At 46.3% G+C, this 14,783-nt stretch overlaps 1 long non-coding RNA gene across 1 annotated transcript; it reads left to right on the top strand.

The window, feature by feature from the left end:
• The first annotated feature begins 1,211 nt into the window (after window positions 1–1,211).
• On the top strand, window positions 1,212–12,884 carry LOC115320389. The gene is made up of 5 exons (XR_003918637.3): window positions 1,212–1,437; window positions 2,363–2,558; window positions 3,716–3,842; window positions 4,980–5,165; window positions 12,750–12,884. It is a non-coding gene; the product is annotated as an uncharacterized LOC115320389 (long non-coding RNA).
• Window positions 12,885–14,783: the final 1,899 nt, after the last annotated feature.

Below are 14,783 nucleotides of genomic sequence, written 5' to 3'. Positions count from 1 at the left end.
TAGTAATCTCGTTGTGCAAAATGCTGACTTTCGGCACACAGGTACTTTGACCAGCGTAACTTGACAAAACACTTATACTTAAAAGAGGCGGCATTTTTTTAAGTAGGTGGAAATATTTTTGGGGGGCGTAACTAAATGGGAACTGGGTTTGACCCTCAAAGGCTGTCAAGAGAATATTACTCATCATGGCCGGGAGGTGGACACTTTCAGGTAGGAAGGGACCAGTGGACGGTACTTCCAGTTCGAACAACTTTGTGATAGGTGGCTCTAAAGCCGAGAAACAAAAATTGTTGTCTACAGAACTCGGGGTGTCGGCGTTTCCACATCCAAAAGGAGGCTGATCAAAAAAGAAAAGAAAGCACACCACATAAACTTCCATACTCGAACATCGATTGTTTAGTGATTCCTAGTTTCATTGTAGTTCTCCTTAGATTCATATTTGTCACTTTTTTTTGTACCGTCCAAATCTTTCTTCATGAAGTGCAGACTGCGTGCCATACTGGTCCGGAAATTTCATCGACACGTACGATGGGGACGAAACTTCTTTGTAGAGCATTCCTTCAACGAAATTCGCACTGCATACCCGCGAGTGTGGGAAGGCAATTCAGTTCGACTTGAGATATGTAGGCGTTACTGGTACGAAAACAAACGCAGAGCGCAAAGCGGCAGTGTAGGATATGTCAGCCGTGCCGACACAGTGGCGGACATGATCGGGAGACCAAATTTCTCACGTCGTAGGGCACGGGTCCATCGTTGTCGCTGTCCGACAGAACATCGGCGATGTGAAAAACTGTGACACTTCGACCCCACGAGATACGACGCATAACTATTGGAGCACTTAACGACGCAGCAGTTCATGCTGTCAACCCAGCGCAACCGCACCGCTCCGACTTCAATGCGTACCAATGTACGCGGCGTGATTTCGTTGCTCTGGGGCTCTCACTGCCTACCTTCGGTAACGGCCGCGCGGCGGCGCGCCGGTCGCGTCGCACGGAGTGTTCCGCGACCAGCCTCTCCACACACGAGCGATTCGGAGGAGGAATAATGGCAGGTCACGTGACCCGACGTCACCGGAAGTGACGTCACAAATATAACGTCACGTGACAAAGAAATTTTGTTTTGCTTGTTTTTGTTTGTTTTGTTTTCTCTGACGTCACGGTTTTTAGCGAGGAAACTTTTTGTTATTTTTACTTTGTTGACTTATTATTTTTTTTTAATTTTGTTTATTTTCTTGCTTTTTGCAACCGGGTGACCGCGTTTTCTGCGCTACAGACTGCGTTTTTCTGACTCCTTTGTTTGATATTGTGTCGTATCGTCGTATTTATGTAGTTATTAGGAACGGCAAGCCTACGTTGTTGCGTCCTTTACCTGAATATCGTGACCGAATCGAGTGTCGTCGATTTGAATCGTGTCTTGCGAACCATCGTCGAACAAAAGGTGAGTGATTTACGTTTTCCTGTGATGTGATTTCGATGTGTTCGTTCCACGCGTCCGAGCTGCTTCTTCGTTTCAAATACATTTGGCGCCGCTGCCTATTGTTTGAGCCTGTGCTCACGATTAAAACGCGCATCGCAGAAAGCTGAAAGCCCGCCAAAAGAGCTCTAAAAACCGCATGCCTCCGACCCCAGACCTGCCGGCAGACTTCCGAGATAAGCCTGATTAAATAAAAACGTTTGATCCGACGGAATAATGTGTTTAATATTACATCCCATGTCAACAAGGAACTGCGCTGTCTGTCTTCGCCCCTACAGGTTTTATTCTTCCGGGTTTTTCAAATCTTTACCAACCCGCGTCCGATCGTAATACCCCGATCACAACAAACAGGTGGTCGTGCTCCGATGGCTCCTAACATCAGCCGGCAAGGAAGTTACGTTTTTCGCTTCTATATTTTGACCCAAGTAACCTCATATTCTCAAACTATGTCATTCTATCACCACCTCCAATTGCACATTCTGGCGCACTTGCAGCTTCGTGCACCCTTGCGAGGTTTCCTGCTATCGTACCCTGGATATCATGGATTTCTCGCCGTACGCGAGTGCTCACGGAGGCGTGCTATACACTCTGTATCATAAGTTGTGTGCAGCAAAGGCGCAGGCCCGAGCACATGACAATAAAAAGCGCCTTTTTTGCACGAGTACCCGCGCAAAAAGAACATTCTGCAGAGCTGCGCCCTCGCACCCGTGCCTTCGCTGCACACAACTTATGAGACAGTATAATAACCGAGCCGTTTTTGTTTCTTTTGCACATTACTGTGAAAGAAGTGTCATTGCTGTTTTCTTCTCAAAGAAAACTCGGAGACGTTAGACAAAAGCAAACAGATAGGAGACTGCACATTCGCACGTTTTTCCCCCTTGTGCTACAGGTCATGGCTGGTGGCGGTTCATCAGCGTTTGTTTTGAAACTGATGGGTACCACAAGGCATGAAAGAGGTGACTTGCAGCAGCAAGACACCGCAAGCCTTCGCAGCAACTGGCTAGCCAGTGCTGCTCTGTTCTGAACTGTACTGCGTGTCATGCAGAGGGTTTGTGCAAGCTCTCTGGGCGGCGACGCTAGCCACGGTAAGTGCATTCTATGCAGCTTTCTTTTAGGGATATATGTGGCTCGCAGGCCATGTCGTGCCAGCGAAATATCTGCCACCCGAGTGACAGCAGTGCTAGTGGCAAGGCTGCGCTGACAGTAATCAACACTGCACTGTGTTTTCATTCTATAACTAGTGACAAGGAACCAAATACTCTCGAGAGAGTCTCGGTTGTGCTTTGATGAACTCCAGCTCGCTTATGAACAGGTGGATGGCACAGATGGCTTTTCCTGATGGACTTGGTGTCCGTGTTAACAATGCAACCAGACTTTCTTTCAGTTTGTGACGTTTTTTCGTTGCGGGTGACTAGCATTGCAGTAGAAAAAGATGCAAAATAGTATAATGTTTGCATTCGTTACCTAAATTAATGGCAAGAACAACTGACCTACATTTCCGCCGACTGCATTTCTCTGAGGAATCGCCTGGACTAAAAAGCTCGCTACACTATGTCGTTCCCTCTTAGCCTGTACAACTCTGCGTCTTCCCTCGATTGTCTTATGTGGCTGCTTCTGTGTCTGCCTAGGCACTCGGTTGAAATGGGAAAAGCTGCCTGCGTTGCACATAACCGCCATAAGAGCCAGTGTGGGCGTAGCTGGGGTAGCCCCCGCTATGGCTTCTCCAGCTCGACACAAGTAACATTCCTACCGCTGTCGTGTTAGCAGAAAACAGACCTGCTTAAAACGTACAGTGCACGTAGTACACAGTGGAGAGGTTGCTTGCCAATCATTTTCTTGGAAGTGTGAGTTGAGCCCCTTTGAGGCAGTTTGCTTCCGCACCGTGCACTATAATCCGTCCGAGAAAACAAGATGAATAACCAGTAGGATTTCTTTGTTCCAAGGCTTCTTGACGCAGAAAAAGACTAGGGAACCAGTATTGTTGCTTTTTACTACCCCGTGTGAGACTCAAACCCGACATGCAAGGAAGTGGAAAGGCCTCTTCCTTTCTGCTTTCTTGTGCCTTGGGTTTTAGCTGTGCTCACAATTCACAGCTCGCCTGCATGCCTACTCTTTTGTTCACTGTGTTACTGAAGTTTTCTGTCGTTGCTGTCCCAGATTGGCTTCGTGGATGCACAAAAAAACTCAAGGCGCTTGACGTCTGTGGCTCATTTTTTTTTTTTTCCGGTACCACGGCATGAAGGAGCTGGCCTCCCTCCCTTCCGTCAGCTGCAATATACTACAAGCACTGGGCTACAGCTGCAGCTAGCCCATGGGTACCGTTCTGCGTCCTGTACTGCATCTAGTTCGAAACGCCATGTGAAAGGCAGGTGTGGTCTTTATGGGCTCTGTCAGTATGTGCATTTTCTGCAGCTTTTTCGGGGCAACTTCATATTAAGATTCAATACGGACTCGAGTGAGAGGGGGGGCATTCTGAGAAAGCCAGCCTCTTTGTTAAATCATTGGGACTGGTATTATATCTATAGAGTTTATTTACACCTTACGTTATGTACTTTTTCATTTATTTTTATTTTGCTAGTTACTTATACTTCAATCTGACACGACAGCCACCAAAAATGTTGACATATTGGCCTTTTTTTTTTCTTTCAGTTTGTTTGAAGAGCCAATGTTGGGGGCGGTCATTCATGTTATATTTCCCCACGCACGTCCAGCTTATGTTTACATAAAGCCCCAATTGCCCCTTAGCAACAAAAATAATTTGTGCGACAGACTACACGGCAGCATTGTGGACGAAAACAGGCCAGATTATATCTGCCATGTTTAAAAACTACATTCGGTGACAGGTTATGAATTCAGTGGCAAGAATGCACACCGCCTGCCAATCACTGCCGTCAGTTGTCGTGACGTCATGTCCTGCTAAGAAACTAGTATATATTTTTTTTTAAATGGCAGGTTTTCGTTGCTGATGCCACGTAGCACATCGGCACTCTAAGCAATTCTTCTGCTCTTGGCCTCTCCGGTTTTACCTTGCGAAGTCATGACGGTGTCTGCTTTTGTTTGCGGTATTTCCCGTGTGTCGACGTGAGAAGGCAGCGGTTGTATCGCCAAGGAAGTAGCAATCAATCTGCGCGCATTTGTTCCAGCGGCACAGCGTTTACAAACCGAACTTTGCCCTTCAGCGAGGGGAAAGTCTACCGACTCGCCCTGCAGTTGGTGAGCATTGTGCAGCCGTGAGCGCATAACTTGTCCGAATGCTTTCGTCTGTATACAGTGACAAAATGACTCGCTGAAATGCGAAGTACCATACAGTACCATGCCGTACAGCAAACCATCGATCACTTGCTGCAGCAACTTTGCGTTTTAAGTCGTAATAATAAAGTGATTTTTAAGGCTAAAATCATTTTTTCATACTGCTCAATTATTCGGAATTCTGCACGATCCCCATCGGGTCTGCAATATCGGTCGGTGGCTGTATAACCTTTAAACACAATGGTTACACACCACAGGTACCGGGGACCATGACATCAATGAGCTGGCTTTCACCTTGTCCAAGGCAGCAGCGGAACACTACGGGCGGGACCCTGGATCACTGCACCGTGGATGCCATTCTGTACCCTGCACGGCACTGCGTGTGGCTTAAGTGGCCAAGCAGAGGGTCATTGCATGACTTTTATGAGGCGCCGCTAGCCATTGTAAGTATATTTTGGACACTCATGTCTGGTGATGTACTTTTGCGCTCTACCACAGAGCACATTTGGTGGCGGTTCAGTCTTGCCAATTACACCATTTTGAAACGGAACACATTTAGTGGTGGCTCGGTTTAGGTTTCCTGGATCGGTGATCTTGCAACAGTGCCTAGACTTGGCGTAAACCTTTTTGTACTTTATTGTCAAGGCTAGTGTAATTTCTGCAATGCCGTTGAAGCCACTTCTGCACGCAAACAAGATAAAAGACGAAGCCACGTGCTCGTGCACAGTGTATGACTACATGTATGCATGGGCACTCGTGCCCATGCGTACCCACTCGCAACATGGAGCAAGTTTGTTTCGGCCGACACTCCTCGCGTTCATTTCGGCGTCGCCACTCCACACGTCCATGCACTCGCTGCACCTTGAGAATCAAGTGTGCACCAGAATGCACTCCCGTCATGCATCACTCAGGAGGGGAACAAGAGCAAACGACTGCGGTTTTTCTGCCATAAGGAACGAGAACCGAAAAAAAGGGGATTTTCTCCTAAGAAACTGCGTCCCACGGGCAACAAAATCGGACGTGAGCTGGGCTATTTATTCTGTGAAGCAAGCAATCGACAACCTGTGCTTCATTTTCAAGTTTTCTTTCAGTTTGTTGCCACACAGACTTTTTTATTTTATTTATTTATTTATCAATGCTGCCGGCCCAATATAGGGCCAAGGCAGGAGTGGGGTGATACAGTGTCATACCTGCAAATTATAAACACAACAGTTCTAAACAAAAAGCAATCTTAGCACTGAAAAATATCTACGACTTAATCGAAAGAAGAAAATCAATCAATATCAACAGTAATACAGTAACCAAATGTATTGCTAGTAATAACAGTAACAGTACAGCAGTAATAACTAATAAAAAACAGACAGTAAAAATAATGTCATAACAGCAATAAATGCAATCTTAGCACTGAAAAATATATCTACGGCTCTTCCGAAAGAAGAAAGTGAATCAATATCGATAACATCACCGGGAAGGCTGTTCCAAAAATCAATTGTATGCACAAAAAAAGATTGTTTATGGCTATTTATTCGAGCTTTAATAGGGGCTACGGTCTGTGAGTGATGCAAGCGATCCGAGTAAAAACTTTTTGTTTTTAAGTAAATCACGCTATCAATTTTTATACTATTCTTGAAAATCTGAAAGAACAGCTTTAAACATTGGCTCTCTCTTCTGTTTGACAGCGGGCGTATACTGGCTCTCCTTTTAAATTCGGTCACAGACATAGTTTGTCTGAAATCTGAAAAAACAATACGCACAGCTAGCAATTGAATATCTTCGAGTTCTCTGACCGGAGAGCTCTGCCATGGGCTCCACACTCCAGACACATATTCTAACACAGGTCTAATAATTGTCTTATAAGCAAGAATTTCAACGGAAGGGGGAGATTTACCCAGCGTTCTCCTCAGGTACCACAATTTGTTAGTTGCCCGCTTCTTAACATACTGTACATGCCTTTTCCACCCAAGGTCACAAGACAAAATCACTCCCAAATATTTGTAACTGTCTACTTCAGTCAATCCTATGCCAGCAACCTCATAGCTAAAATTTAAGATAGTTCTTTTTTTTTTGTAATATGCATGTACTGAGTTTTGTTAATATTAATCTTCATGTTATTTTCATGACACCAAGACGCAACGTTAGCCAATGCGTCACTCACTTTTATCTGGTCTGTAAAGTTTATATTCATCTCGTCTCGTCTCGTGACATGAAGTCGCTCGTCTTCGGGTCTGTGCTGACGTCGTTGTCGCCGATTGCCAGCCGAGGGTTTTAGTGATGTCGGGATCATAGACTTAGGGTTGAATGACTTGGCTTAATATACAGGTGTTATACACAAAAATTACAGCATAGTTAGAGTTCGCTAGTTCTCAAAACTCGATGGCCTCTGCCGTTTAACTCTCTAAGTGACACCCCTGCACTTTATCCACTCGATTTTTCCGCATCGCTCTTGATGGGCCTTTTATCTCAACTCCTGCTGCATCGCTCTCGATGTGTCTCCTCTCAAGTCTCTCAGTCAACTCCCCCTTCTCAACTCTCCCGCTCCCAACATAGCTACCCTCGTCTCTCTCTTTCACTCTCTCCCTCTAACATGCATTCTCGTCTCTGTGGTAGGGCTACACATATCCCGACAAGCAAAGTAATAAATGAGTTCAGTTGGCGCTATCCAAAACAAAACGGCCCTCCACCGCTGACTCTGTTAACATTCCAATCATAGACCCCTACAAACGCATTTACAAGTCCTTAATATACCTCTCATGTTTACAATAGCCGATTCCCCGTACAACCTCGAAAGGTCGACAACATGGGATGGGACATGCCATCATTGGCATAATGCGGCACAATGTGCGTCAAGGACAGCTAAAATAATAGAAAGTACCTTTGTAGGCAAAGAAGTTATATGCGGAGTTCTATATAAACAGGTGTAAGGTTATAATGTTCTGCTGATGCCTCCACTTGGGGCCCATCGACCCCGGGAGGGGGCATGCAAGGTGTAGTAAAGATGCTCGAACCCCCGATGAAGGCAAAAGGTACAAAATTACACAACACGCCCCTTTAACCGAAATGATAACATATAAAAACAAGATTTGCGAGCCTCTGCTCACGAAATGCCCATTGTTTTCGTTGCACAGTGCAACTCCTCCTGTAATACTGCTCTATAAAACTAAGCATCCGAAACAGACACGCACAAGTGAAATGCTCTAAATACAATAAACTTTTTTTTTTTTTTTTTTCTACATTCTCAATGTTTAGGTTTGTAAAAATAAAAGAAAAATCTTTGCAACTACATGTAAAGTGGAGAAGCAGATCGCAAGCCTTGGCAGGGCACTACATTCTGATCATAGTGCCCATAGATACGCGACAAGGCGTCCGCATTCGAATGCAAGCAACCCTGTTTGTAGTCTATCTTAATCTGGTAGGCCTGCAGCAACAGGCTCCAACTTTGTAGACGCTGCCTGCTGTTGTTTAGCCATCGGAGCGCATTGTGGTCCGACTGGGCTGTGACATTTTGTCCATCAACATACACATGAAAATGTTTCATGGCCCACACAATTGCCAGACACTTCTCAATTGTTGCATACTTCTTCTCACGAAGAAGTAGCTTACGGCTGGCGTACGCAACGGGGTGCTTGACGCCCTCGCTAGTTTGAGCTAGAATGGCCCCGATCGCCTTGTTGCTAGAGTCTACTTGGAGTATATAGGGTCGACTCGGGTCTGGGCTCCACAGCACTGGACTGCTGCATATTCTCTCCTTCAGTGCGCCGAATGCGCTCTCGCATGACGGCGTCCACACTACTTGCTTAGGTTCAGCCTTGTGTGGGAGGTCGGTCAGCGGTGCGGCCAGCTCCGCGAAGTTTTCAATGAAATTCCGGTAGAAGTTAACTAGTTCCTAGAAGGAACGGACTTCTGTCTTCGTGTAGGGCCTCTCGATCGCTTGGATGGCCTCAATCTTATCAGGGTCAGGTTGTGCTTGCCAATTCCCAATCACGTGCCCCAGGTAGTGCACTTCCCGCCTCCCAAACTGGCACTTGTTTATTTTTTAGAGCCAGGCCTTCCTGACGCAACTTCTTTAGGATGGTGCACAAATGAAGCAGGTGTTGCTGAACACCTGCCACATGTTGCTGAACACCCTATGTCATCTAAGTATGCCCGAGCGAAGTTTTGGTGCTCTTTCAGGAAGTCGTCCACCAACCTTCGGAATGTCGCCAGTGCTCCTTTCAGTTCGAACGGCATCACCGTAAATTCGTACAAGCCGGTGTCCGTACGGAATGCTGTCTTAAAAAAAGCCTCCTCTGATAAACCGATTTGCCAGTAGCCTTGGGACATGTCAAGGGTGCCGACTATTTTGGCTCTCCCCACAGTCTCAATCATCTCAGGGAGTGAAGGCATGGGGTAGGCATCATCCTGTGTTGTCACGTTCAGCTTCCTGAAGTCGACACAGATCCTCATGCTGTTGTCTTTCTTCTTCACGCATACTATTGGGGATGCCCACGGACTTGTCGATGTTCGTATGATGCCCCATTTCCAGCATTTCCTTCAGTTGTTCCTGTACCCCCGCCTTGATACTGTACAGAACTCTGTACGCTTTCGACGCAATCGGGTCGGCGCTCTTTGGGATCTCGTGGTTCTACCTGGCCTATCGTCGAAGACATCACCGTAGGACCGAATCAACTTCTTGAACCTCGTGAGCCTGAACTTCAGCGTCCACGTTCAGCCCTCCGCTTGACCCGTTCTCTCGGGTCCGTACATCAAAACACGCCATTTCGTCACCGATTTCGTCGGGTGCTTCCATTACAAAGGACATCTCTCGGGTAACGTTTTCGGTACGTTCAACATACTTCAGCACATTCACATGGTACCTCTCCTCCTTCTTGCGCTTGCCTCCAACATTGATTAAAGGGACCATGAAATGACCTTTTTACTTTTTCCCAGATAACTTTTACATTAAACCGTCAATGTTCACTGAATGCCGAACAGGCATCCGTTTTCGTCTCGGTTTATTAACTTCTACACAAAAAATTAATGAAATATTGACTTTTTCTTTCTCTCCAACTGACCGCAAAACAAGCCGTGACGTACGCTGTTTCCGGAACCGGAAGTTCTCTCGGCAGTAGGAGAATGGGAGCGTTAGCGGCGACAAGTTGGGGTACGCCGGTAGGTTTTACAGCGCTGATGTAACCGACGTATTTTCTGAATCGGCGCCTCTCATCGCCGCATCACAGCTGAGTGAAATTCAATGAGATATGTTGCGCTACAGCGACAGCATGGGACTAGTCCCATACGCCGGTATGCCTGTTGGGAAGTGCAGAGAGCCTTCCGGTGAAGACTCCAGAAGTCAACTCAACTGTCATTGTTGGTAAAAGGCGGCCAGTGTCAGTCGTTTGTAAAGCAACGTAGATGGAAACAAATTGCCGCGGCGTTTTTCGCGGCCTCGGAGATGCAGGAGCGAGCCGACGTTAAAAAAGATACGTTTGAACTACGAGTGTCAGCAAGAGCCACGTAAATACCTGTTCACACTCTGAGCGGACGCGCGCGTTTGATGGAAGTGCTGTATTCGCGCTGTGACGCGACACTCGGCAAAAAAAGGTTATAGCTCGACAGTGACGTGCAGTCTGTCAGAATAAAAATGGCACACCAATAACAAAGTGTACATATCGTGTTACGAAGGTAATCCATACGGCGTTTATTTCAGCTCTATATCACACAAAACAAGAAGACAGAATCGGCGAGAGTCCCTTTTCGACGAGTATTCGTCAACACTGCCTCGGAAAACAAGGGGAAGAGATTGACCTCACCTCTTAATCTAAAATTGAGGTCAGCGATCAAACTATAATACGGGAAGGGTCCACAAGGGTAGCGCGGGCATATTCCATTCAGCACGCCAGCCGGTCGTAGGCAGACGGCCTTGCGACGAAGCAACGCTGCGCCGAGTTGGAGTGCCTGCTAGGCCTATATTTTGAGCAGCTCGCTTCGTCGGAGTCGCTTTTCTCGGGTGTTTGTGGATCCAGCGTTCTTGTTCGTCGTGGTCTGTTTTAAGTACAGTCGAATCTCGCTAATTTGAACTCTCTTAATTCAAACTTCCCGATAATTCAAACTAACATGCAGGTCCCATCTTATGCGCCTCTATGGGAGGGAACTCCCGGTAATTCAAACTCTGCTTTATTCAAACAAATTTTCGGTCCCCCTCGAGTTTGAATTAACGAGATTCGACTGTACTTTTTTTCTTGCTGCTTGAAGTCTGCACGCGCGAGAAAAACACGTAGAAAAATAAACGTTCAGTCAGTCAGAGTTTTGAGAGGAAGGAAATCAAAGGAAATAAACGTTTGTCGGTCGTTGCGGTCGTCGCGACCCAAGCTGCCCTACTGCGCGTGTGTAGTTGATTCGTTTACCACACGATAGATGGCGCTTGGCTCTCAGCATTATCAAATTTGGCAATTTTCGCCACACATCTCTAATTATGCTACAAAATGTGGATCTGAATATTATTTAACAAAACTTTTAGGAAGCATTCGCCGGCTATTTATTGTTTACGATCGCGGTGCTGGTGAGGTAGGCTCTTACCCAATAGGTGACGTGGATTCGACTGACGTGCTCCGTTTCCGCGGATGCATCGTAGTGAAACAAGGCGCAAAAGAGTCCAGTTTTCTTTTAAAAGTTCTATAGCAAATAATTTGTTTTGGCTCCCTATTTTTGTGTTTTTGTGTTTCTTTTCACACCTTTTACGACGTGCGGTGGATGAAATTCGATTTTAAAATAATTTCATGGTCCCTTTAACAGACGGTCTCCGAATAAAATTCAAGCAGACACTGCCGAGCACGACCGCTTTTATTTGATACGGGTATTGAAGAAGTCTTGACAAGATCATTAGAGAAAAACCGAGTGACTTGCGAGAGCCACTGGTTTCCCTCCCCTGAGAAGGTGTAAGCTGCAGACATTCCGGCCAGAGTCGTCTGGCCTCGAGCCTGCTCGTTCTGTATCATGTCGGGGAGAGTACACCACCCTTCTGGCCTACTCTCACACTTCCCTGCACATTTCCCGTTTTCAAGGGACCAGCCAGATCACACGGGACGGTCCCTCCTCCAAGTGGACGTCGCTCGGAGTCCTGAAGTGAACTCCAGGCGACGGGTAGGGTGCAAAGAGATCCTATGAATGCTATGCAATTTAGAACACCTTTGGGAAGTGCCAAAGAAAGTATTTTTTTGTGGATGTGGTGCTGTTTGTTGGATTTTTGCTAGCCAGTGTTGAACTCCCAGAACTCTGTGCCGAAAAGCTGAGGGAGAGGAGGAGACGAGAGTGCGGGGACGTCAGAACGCAGAGCTCTGATTGGAACGATTAGTGGGTAGACCTAAAGCTAGCTGCCTTTGTCTGTTCTGCACATGCGGAACGACGGTGTCTGGCTTTCGGTTTTTGCATTCGAATGCGTTCGACGAGTGCAGTGGAGACAAAGATAGCTTCTGTCTCTGCTGCACTCGTCGAACACATTTGAAGATGGTACGCCGGCATCCAGCGTTTTGTTCTCTCATTCGAACACGTTAGAACGCGGAACGCTGGTGTCCAGCGTATGGCTTTCACATTCAAACGCCTTTGACGAGTGCAGTGGATACAAAGGCAGCTAGGTCTACCCTCTAATCATTCCAACCAGAGCTCTGTATTCTGACGTCCCCACATGCTCTCGTCTCCTCCTCTCCCTCAGTTTCTTGGTGTATACTCGAGTGCTCTGCATCATGTGCGGATTTTTTTTTTGTGGGGGGGGAGTCACGTCCCCCCCCCTTGAGGTTAACTTCTTAATGAAAAATTGACATACTCCAGCTTTTCCTAGGAAGAAATTATTAGTTTTTGGTTATTAGGTCAACAAAACACACCTGGGCACCATTTTGCCCGTGATACCATCTTGCAAACCGCCCCCCCTCCCACCGACCCCCACTCCAACCAGCCTGACAAATTCGCCCCTGCTGTTCATTGCCTTGCATGTTTGGGTCAGATATTGTTGCTGTTGACCTGATGGACTCCCTTGTTCTCTTCATTCATCATAGGTTTCAAACCGTCCTGAATCACGGACCGAGCCTTGCAAGACCTCACTCTTATGCCCTCTCCTTTTTGGTAGATCGGGTCTTGCCATCTTCCCCTCTCGTGGCTCTCTGTCTTAAATAAATAGTTTGTTTTTCTGATGACGGTGTATACCTCTTGCTTCACTTCACAAAAGGAGTGTGGTAAATCCATGCCACAGATCACTGTGAAACATGTGAGAAGGTAATTATTGAAAAGATGAAGCCCCAAAAAGTTTGATGGAAAGAAGATAGATATCCCCGTTTAATTTTTCTTGCCACCTTAACATGCTATGTCCGAAGTGTTTCAGCCTTTCGTAGCATTGGCTTTTGACCATTCACACTTTTAAGGAAAGGCTATCAGCAAGAAAAGTTCCCAAGTCTTTGTTCTGTTTGCATTTAATTACTGAGAAAAGGTTCTTGTGGAGCGCAGGTTCGTCTGCTTGTGGTTACGTCGAAATGCCGAGCTCTGATTGAAGGATGGTGGGTAGACGATGCTAGCTGCTTTGAGGTCTATCCACTATCCTTAATCAGGTTTAGCTGCTTTGAGGTCTATCCACTATCTTTAAATCGGAGGTTGGCATTCTTACGTCGCCACAACCCATGCAAAAGAAAAACTCACTCCACGTATACATTGCCAAGTGTATTTCAACACGTCTATGTGTTTAAACCTTAAGACTATTTTGTTACCATTATTTTAATGAGGTCTTGCTAGGGGAAGTAAGTTTTCCAAAGTTTTGCAATTGCCATACATAAATCTGAAGAAAAATCAGAAAAAAAAAAAAACATTGACTGCATTTGTCCTCGGAGTTTTTACAGAATACACATCGCTATCATCATCACTATTTTTATTTTTTCAAGATGGCCGTTCTGTTACGCGCATGTTTCGCGAACGTCCTGTGATTTCGGCGATTTACGTGATTTACGAACAGCACTGCCCAATTGGTACGTTAATTTTGGTGGCTATTTATCGCGTAATATTGAAAGTATCTTGTATTTGTACTGAAAGTAGTATTTGGGGTTCAGATTCGTACAGAGCATTAGCTCGGTGGGTCGTCTTGTCTCCTAAATTGCTTGTTTGCCTTTTGTCCACGTTTCTTTTCCTTACCAACCCATCACACACTCGTTCATTTCCCTGTTTTCAGTACCTACAATTTTGCTAACGACAGTCTGGTTATGTATGAATCCGGAAACGTAGAAAGTGACGAATGTCGCTGTTCGCTAAAATGTCATTCGCTCATGTGATATGGACCCCTTACGGCGTTCTACCGGGTGAAACAAGGAGACGGTAGGCTCTTTAAATCGACCGGAAAATTCGGTTTCTTAACCTATCGCGCTACGACTTTGTGCAGCGTCGCCCACATATGGTGCATTTTTTTCGTAAAATTTGCAAAGAGCGAACTTACCTGAGGAAAAAGTAAAGAACAAAAAAGGCTTAGCTCCTATGGAAACGCAGCGACGCCACCGGTCTGCAATCAACACGGCGCCGTTTCGCACGGCAGACAAGAGATGGCGCAAGCGGTCGCGATGCCAGCTGCCGCCAACGAACGAGCAGACGACGCCGAGAGCCGGCGTATTTAGCAGACAAGGAACTGCAGTTCCTTGTTGTTACCGCGCCTGTTTTTGTTTCTGCGACTGTCGCCGTCTGCGGAACGCGCGCCGCTTTTGATTCGAAAAGATCGTCTGCTAAAAACGCTGGCTCTCGGCGCCGTATGCTCATTCGTTGGCGGCGTTCATTGCGCCATCTCTTGTCTACCGTGCAAAACGGCGCCGTGTTGATTGCAGACCGGTGGCGTCGCTGCGTTTCCATAAAAGCTAAGCCTTTTTCTTTCTTTACTTTTTCCTCAGGTAAGTTCGCTCTTTGCAAATTTTACGGAAAAAATGCACCATCTGTGGGCGACGCTGCACAAAGTCGTAGCGCGATAGGTTAAGAAAGCGAATTTTCCGGTCGATTTAAAGAGCCTACCGTCTCCTTGTTTCACCCGGTATAATATCGTTTGGAAGCCGAGTTATGTTCGTAAA

Source organism: Ixodes scapularis, unplaced genomic scaffold, assembly GCF_016920785.2.
Source record: "Ixodes scapularis isolate PalLabHiFi unplaced genomic scaffold, ASM1692078v2 PGA_scaffold2__306_contigs__length_199485367, whole genome shotgun sequence".
Classification (NCBI taxonomy): domain Eukaryota; kingdom Metazoa; phylum Arthropoda; class Arachnida; order Ixodida; family Ixodidae; genus Ixodes; species Ixodes scapularis.
This window is presented reverse-complemented; position numbering and strand designations above follow the sequence as displayed.